The sequence below is a fragment of the Staurois parvus genome, unplaced genomic scaffold (assembly GCF_062004578.1).
Source record: "Staurois parvus isolate SC_StPar_1 unplaced genomic scaffold, SC_StPar_1.0 ptg000151l, whole genome shotgun sequence".
Classification (NCBI taxonomy): Eukaryota; Metazoa; Chordata; class Amphibia; order Anura; family Ranidae; genus Staurois; species Staurois parvus.
In genome coordinates, this window is record NW_028317947.1 from 4,354,850 (window position 1) to 4,362,172 (window position 7,323).

Consider the following 7,323-nt stretch of genomic DNA (forward strand, 5'->3'; position numbering starts at 1 on the left):
CCACATGACTATCTTTTCCCTCATAAATCCGAAACTTATCAGTATAGCCTGTTGCCCTCTCACAGGTCTTCTACATCCTGACCCCATATCTGGCACGCTTGCTGGGGAGAAATTGTTTGAATGCAAGGCGGCCAGAAAAATTAATCAGGGACTCATCAACACAGATGTTTTGCTGGGGAGTATAGACATCTGCAAATTTTTGGTTAAGGTGATTTACGAGGGGCTGAATTTTGTGGAGCCGGTCAAATTCAGGGTCACCTCAAGGATGACAGAGTGTATTGTTGAAATGCAGAAAACACATTATACTCTCATATCTATGCCTGGCCATGGCAGCAAAGAACATGGGTATATGATGAATCGGGTCTGTGGACCAAAACAACTGGAATTAATTTTTTGTAGTAATGCTCATGTTGAGGGTTAGGGCCAAAAAAAATGTAAATTCTAAAACCATAGAATTTTGCTATGTGACTGCTATGTAAGTTTCCATGTGACTGGTCTGGCAAGGTTTGAATTTGGGTTGGTGGTGATAAATTGTTGTGCATATAAATTGCTTTGATCCACAATCAGCGCATACAAATATTCTGTGAAAAACAGCTAAAAAATCAAGGGGAGTAGTTATATTTGCTATTTCCACCTGAATTCCGGGTCGGGCAGTGAATGGGGGAAGTACGGGTGCTGCAGAATTTGTGGGCTGTCAATCGGGATTTGCAAGCACATCCGGAAGGATACTAGGGGCTCTACAGGCCTGTGTGCAAATTCTTGGTGGTTGCAGGACAATACTTGTGCTCGCCACCACACCAGTTTGTACTACACTTATGGGACTCGCCAAGTCATACTGCAGTGCTGGTATTATTATTATTATTATTATACAGGGCTTATATAGCGCCAACAGTTTGCTCAGCGCTACAATGTAACGGGAGACAATACAGAACAATACAGTTCAATACAAGAGGGTTAGTAGGGCCTGATCCTAGGAGCTTACAATCTACGAGATATGTGAAAGACCAGGATGTACTAGGCCACTAGTACTCGCCAGTTCACCAAAAGGTAGCGTGGCACTAGTACTGTCACTCTGCTGCATATGAGAGACATCAAAATTTACTGACAAGTGCTAACAGAGATCAGGCCTGATTCTGCCAACACTGTGGTTTTGTGTGCAATGTATCAAGTGACAGTGACCTACTGACACTGCACTTGCTGGGGGAGAAGGGGGGGTAAGCGTAGGGGCTAAACACAGGTGCTAGCAGGTGCCGGGGCTGATTCCACTAACGCTGCGTTTTTGGGGACACTATACTAATGTGAACGCTGGTATAGTGCTGATCTGATCAAAGATATTGATTCGTTCAGACACTATATTAGCAATGGAGGTTTATTGTGCATGAGCGTGTTCCTGGCAATCAAGGGGTTAAATGTGATTACTGGTGTACTGATGGACAATCTGACGCTATCTGGGAGGGGCGTGAACAGGAAGCGGTTACAGAAGCGGTTTGTGTTATGTCGCTGCGTTAATTTAACTGACATATGCGCGGTCATGCAACACTGCACCCAAATTAAATTTACATCCTTTTTTTCCCACAAATTGAGCTTTCTTTCGGTAGTATTTGATTGCCTGTCCGGTTTTTATTTTTTGCGCTATAAAATATAAGGCCGACAATTTTGAGAAAAAAAAAACAATATTTTAGACTTTTTGCTTTAAAACATGTTCAGTAAAAAAATGTAAAAATCAAATTTCATCATATATTTCGTCCAAAATGTATTCTGCGACATGTCTTGGCTAAAAAAAATCCCAATACGTGTAAATTAATTGGCTTACGTGAAAGTTATAGCGTTTACAAATGGCGGTATAGATACTGGATTTTTAATTTTTTTTTTTATACTAATAATAGCAGCGATCAGCGACTTATGGTGGCAATCAGTGACTTATGGCGGCACTGCGGGACTGCGGCGGACATTCTGACACTGGGGGGGGGACTGACTTAGGGTCACTGACATCCCCTGTGACACCAATACAGTAATCAGTGCAAAAATAAAACCCCTAACACTGTACTAATGGCACTGGGGAGGAAGGGGTTAACTTTTTTTAGGCAATCAATGGGTTAACTGTGTGGGGAGTGTTTTACTAGTGGGCGGGGGGTGTGTACTTTACTGTTGCATGCTGTCCCAGAAAGCTAATCTCTGCTCTCAGGAACAGAGAGCTGGGAACTGACAGGGAGCAGGGCTGCATTGAAAACAATGCAGCTGTGCTCTGTGTCACTGTTTGCCGGCAATCGCCGGGATCCGGCGGGTAATGACCGTCCGGGACCCAGTGATTGACACCCGTGGCCGCGATCGGCGGCACGGGTAGGACGGTCGCGTGTCTCGCGCACGCCCCCTACCTGATATGCAGAACGACGTTTATAAACGTGATTTTGCACAGTGGTGCCTCTCTGCCACAGTATATGTACTGTGGCTGGCAGGCAACTGGTTAAATTAATTTTTAAAGATATATAGTATATTAGAAAAATTTATTTTTAAAAATATTTTTCATATATTTTGTAATAAAAACGCATTTCAACCTACAGTATATATATATATATATTTATTGAAATATACTGAATACTGCCAAAATTGTAGTATTTCAAATATGTTTCAATATATTTGGGAAGAATATTTTTAAAATATATTTTTCTTCCATGTGGGTGAGCTCCTTTTAGCAGAAGAGATTGATGCGAATTGCTGCGGCAGTGCTAGACTCTGGCATTGAGAATACATGTCCCAAATCTTCTACTGAATGTCCTGGGTCTCCTTTGTATAATGCATGGAATGGATCATCTCCAGATTTCAGTTTTAGAATGTTGGAATATTATATTCATCTTAGATTTCATCCAAAATGGTCATCATGGTATCCTACCAGCCCCTCAACGTCTTCATTTGTGCAAATGTAGGAATAATATACTATGTATCAGACATGTGATATGTGACATCACACCTAATATGTGCCTTTGGTTTTTCCTTACAGATGCTCCCGTTGCAGTTTCTGAAATTTCATTATGTTCTGAACTAAGTTTTTGTAAATCACTAAAGTGAAGGTTGTTAAACCAGTAAACATCTCATTCCAGTGCGGCCTTTGATGAGTGTTAGTGGCCTCAAGACCTGGTTCTGATGTCCCACAGAAACCATTCAGCTTTCAAGTATCATTTTCCAGTGAAGGTCTGAAAATGAAAAGTAGAATCTGGTTGCTCGGGTGACCACAACTCTTTTTTTCAGACCTGCAGATAAATGAACCAAATGTCAGCAATCCTTTCCCCTAGGTTCACACTTGTGCAGATTTCAGTGTGTTTTCCAGTTTGCAGAAACGCACTATGCGTTCACATCTATGTGTTTTGAGCCAATGCACTTTTTGGAAAAGGTGAGGAACTTTTTTTTCCCTGCAGCAGATTTTTTTTTCACTAGAGATAGAGCGCTAAACGAGCAAGAGAACCTAAAGAGCAAGATATGAAAAGCTGAAATTGCTGTCAGAAGTGGGATTCGAACCCACGCCTCCAGTGGAGACTGCGACCTGAACGCAGTGCCTTATACCGCTCGGCCATTCTGACCTGTTGAGTGCCCTCCCAGTGCGATCCTGATGACACTCATATGTAGTGCGTATTCGTGCGTATGATGCAACTTTGGACGGTTACAACTTTGAATGGGTAAGACTTTAATGTGGCTTGTGTGCAGCTTTGATGCGACTTTTTTTGTGTTCGTAATAATAAAGTATAACCACCTGCCAACCGCCCATGTTGTGGCAGAGCTATGTGGATGCCGCTCTTCCTGTACTGACACCCACCCCCCCCCCCCACAAACGCTGTGTCCACTGGATGTAGTGAAATGTGGATCCCAGTAATTGGAAACCCAGTGATCATGTGATCACTATGTCTACAAAGCTGTTGTGAATTTCATTCAAACCAGCTTTGCTTCTGATACTAGTGAGCTGTGTTTGACTCACATGGTACCACATGGTATCTGGGTCAATCAGAGCACCCTGTACCATGTGATTAGCTGTAGCCAATCACAGATCACTAGTATCCTAAACTGTCATGAACTTAATCTATTAATTACAGTTCATAGCATCGCTAGCGCAATGTACTTACACCAGCAAAGTGTAAAAGTAAAAAAAAAACCTAATCACCCCCCCAGAGTAGTTCAATGTTACTATGATAACAATGAACTACTCTGATGGAAGTAGTAAAAAAATAATATTAAAAAAAAACTTTTTTTAGGTTTTGTTTTTTTTTTTTCTTGTCACCACTCAGTGTCCCTGATTACTGCCACACCTGTCATATTGTGACGCTTTACTACACTGGTGACGGTATGTAAAAAAAAAAACATGTTTGACTTTACTTGCAGCCCAGCCCCCATGTACATAGCGAATGGGTGGCAGCTCTGGGCAAAGCAACGTACCCATACCCGATGTACCCGTCGCGATCTATTCCCAGGTGCCAGTGCAGTCTATTGATCGACTTCAGTACAATCAGCCTGTCAGGGTGTACAATCACTGCAACTGGCTATAGCCGGCAGCAGGGAATATTGTATTCTGATGGCAACTGCGGGGAGACCTCCTGCTGTCAGAATACAATATCGCTGTGGGAGGGATTTCCCCTTCCACATTGACTGTGTTGATGGGGAAATCAAGCAATTTTCTTTCCTTCCACTCCTGGAGTGAAAGAAAATTGCATAATGTATGGGAAGCACTTAACCATTTAAATACCGTGCAATTTTACCCTCTTCCTGCCCAGGCCATTTTTCAGGTTTCAGCGTTCTCACGCTTTGAATGACAATTGCGCGGTCAGACAACACTGTACCCAAACTAAAATGTTATCATTTTCTTCACACAAGTAGAGCTTTCTTTTGGTGGTATTTAATCATCGCCAGGGTTTTTATTTTTTGCTAAATTAACAAAAAAAGACCAAACATTTTGAAAACAAAACACGTTTTTCTTTGTTTCTGTTATAAAAGTTTGCAAATAAATAATTGTTCTTCATAAATTTAGACCAAGATGTATTCTGCTACATGTCTTTGGTGAAAATAACCCAAATTAGGATGTATTTTTTAGTTTGTAGGAAAGTTATAGAGTTCACAATCTATGGGATATATATGAATATTGATCAATCCTGAAGTACTGACAGCCAATCTAATTTCTTGAGGTCCAAGAATGTCAGAACAGTACAGATATCCCCCAAATTACCCCTTTTTGCAAAGTAGACAGTCCGAAGTACTTCATAAGAGACATGGCGAGTTTTTTGAAGTTGTATTTTTTTTGTCATAATTTTTCTGAAAATGAAAAAAATCGATTCATTCAGGGTTTTTTTTTTTTTTCTGCTTAGCTGTGATTTGGCCACAGCAAATCACATGACATGTGCATGTGATCGCTGTGACCATTCACAGCTAGACACTAGTATACAATGGATGGCATGAATGAAGCCATTCATTGTATACAACTGTCATGTGACCTGAGCAGATCACATGGTACCAGCAACGGGGGCCGGTACTCAGATCTGTCATCGGCCGCGTCCGAGGTACACGGCCGGTGACAGATCGCGCCGCAGCGTGGCTCTGCAAGCGCGAAGACTGCATCTTACAACCTATGCTTGATGCTTCACTTGGACTATGTCAACTTTTCCTTTCACCTTGGTGAAGCTCGCTAGTTCTGTTTTTTCTTTTTCATGTTTTAGGCCAATTTTAAGTTCTGATGGCCGTTCTTTTGAGTGGTTAGTGTATGGAGGACAAGGTATATTTGAATAATTGGTGTAAGCCGTAACTGGCCATCTCGACCTACAGTTTTCTGCAAGCTATTTGCATGTTGATCTTGTCCTTAAAGATACAAGATTAGAATGTGTGGCGAGGGAAAGTATGAATATATATGATGAATAGCAGCTAAGTTATATTTGTTGTATGTTCTTGCCCTCATCTAGGACTACATATCAGTACCTTTATAATAAGTACTTGGAAAAATCGTATTGTGGTCAACTATCCTTCTCTCATTCAAATAAGCATTTCTGAATTAGAGTTCAACTTTTAATATATTTGCAGGTAATATTGGGTAAGTGTTACAATACAATTATAATTTTATATGCACCCTGTATTCTTGGTGCGTCCCTTTGTCTGGGTCCTTTATCTATTAGTCCCCCCATGGGTTGCTTTTTCCACTCCTGGGGTCTCTTTTGCTCTCTGTGTTTGCATTTTTTTTCCCCAACTTTTGTCCACCGTTTAGTGATTATCAGTTTAGTCAATGTTTGTCTATTTTAGAAATTTGTATATTATGATTGTATGTTTTTAAATTGTCATAGTGGTTCATCGGAAGTGTGGATCCTGAGCAAGCAATTTATAGCGAAATACATTGATCCTACACGCTCATGTTTCTTTATGATATGATTCCAAAACCATGTTGATGTTATCTCTATAGACCGTTTTGGTTTTAAATATGCGAAGCGTGTCTTCACTTTTTAACGATGAAACAATTAAATGCATAGTTTTTATTTTTAATTTTATTGTAGATTTATTTTGTCTCTATTATATGGCACACACAATGTCCCATTCTCTCTGGAGAGGGGGCACGACCATTCGAGTGTGACTGCCCACTCTGGTCTCCTGAAAAAGACTACTGGCCTCCAACCTCCCCTTACAGCCAGTCCAACGCACACCTGCGAAAAAAACTACTGGCCTCCAACCTCCCCTCACAGCCAGTCCAACGCACTCCTTCAAGCCAAATCTACTAACTTCCAAACTCCCCTCAGAGCCGATCCAATACACACCTTCGGAAAAAGACTACTGGCCTCCAACCTCCCCTCACAGCAAACCAACACATGCTTGAGAAAAAAAGGCTACCAGCCTCCAAATTCCCCTCACAGCTGGTTCAACACAAGCCTGAGAAATAAAGTCTACCAGCCCCCAACTTCCCCTCACAGCTGGTCTAACGCAATCCTGCGGAAAAAGACTATTGGCCTCCAACCTCCCCTCATAGCCAGTCCAACACACGCCCTCGAACAAAGTCTACCAGCCTCCAAAATCTCCTCACAGCTGGTCTAACACAATCCTGCAGAAAAAGACTACTGGCCTCCAACCTCCCCTCATAGCCAGTCCAACACATGCCCTCGAACAAAGTCTACCGGCCTCCAACCTCCCCTCACAGCCGGTCCAACGCACACCTGCGAAAAAAACTACTGGCCTCCAACCTCCCCTCACAGCCAGTCCAACGCACTCCTTCAAGCCAAGTCTACTAACTTCCAAACTCCCCTCAGAGCCGATCCAATGCGCACCGTCGGAAAAAGACTACTGGCCTGCAACCTCCCCTCACAGCCAATC

The 7,323-nt window shown here is 42.1% G+C and overlaps 1 non-coding gene across 1 annotated transcript; it reads right to left on the reverse strand.

Moving 5' to 3' along the window:
• Nucleotides 1–3,492: 3,492 nt before the first annotated feature.
• TRNAL-CAG (transfer RNA leucine (anticodon CAG)) lies at nucleotides 3,493–3,575 on the reverse strand. Its single transcript has one exon. It is a non-coding gene; the product is annotated as a tRNA-Leu (tRNA).
• Nucleotides 3,576–7,323: the final 3,748 nt, after the last annotated feature.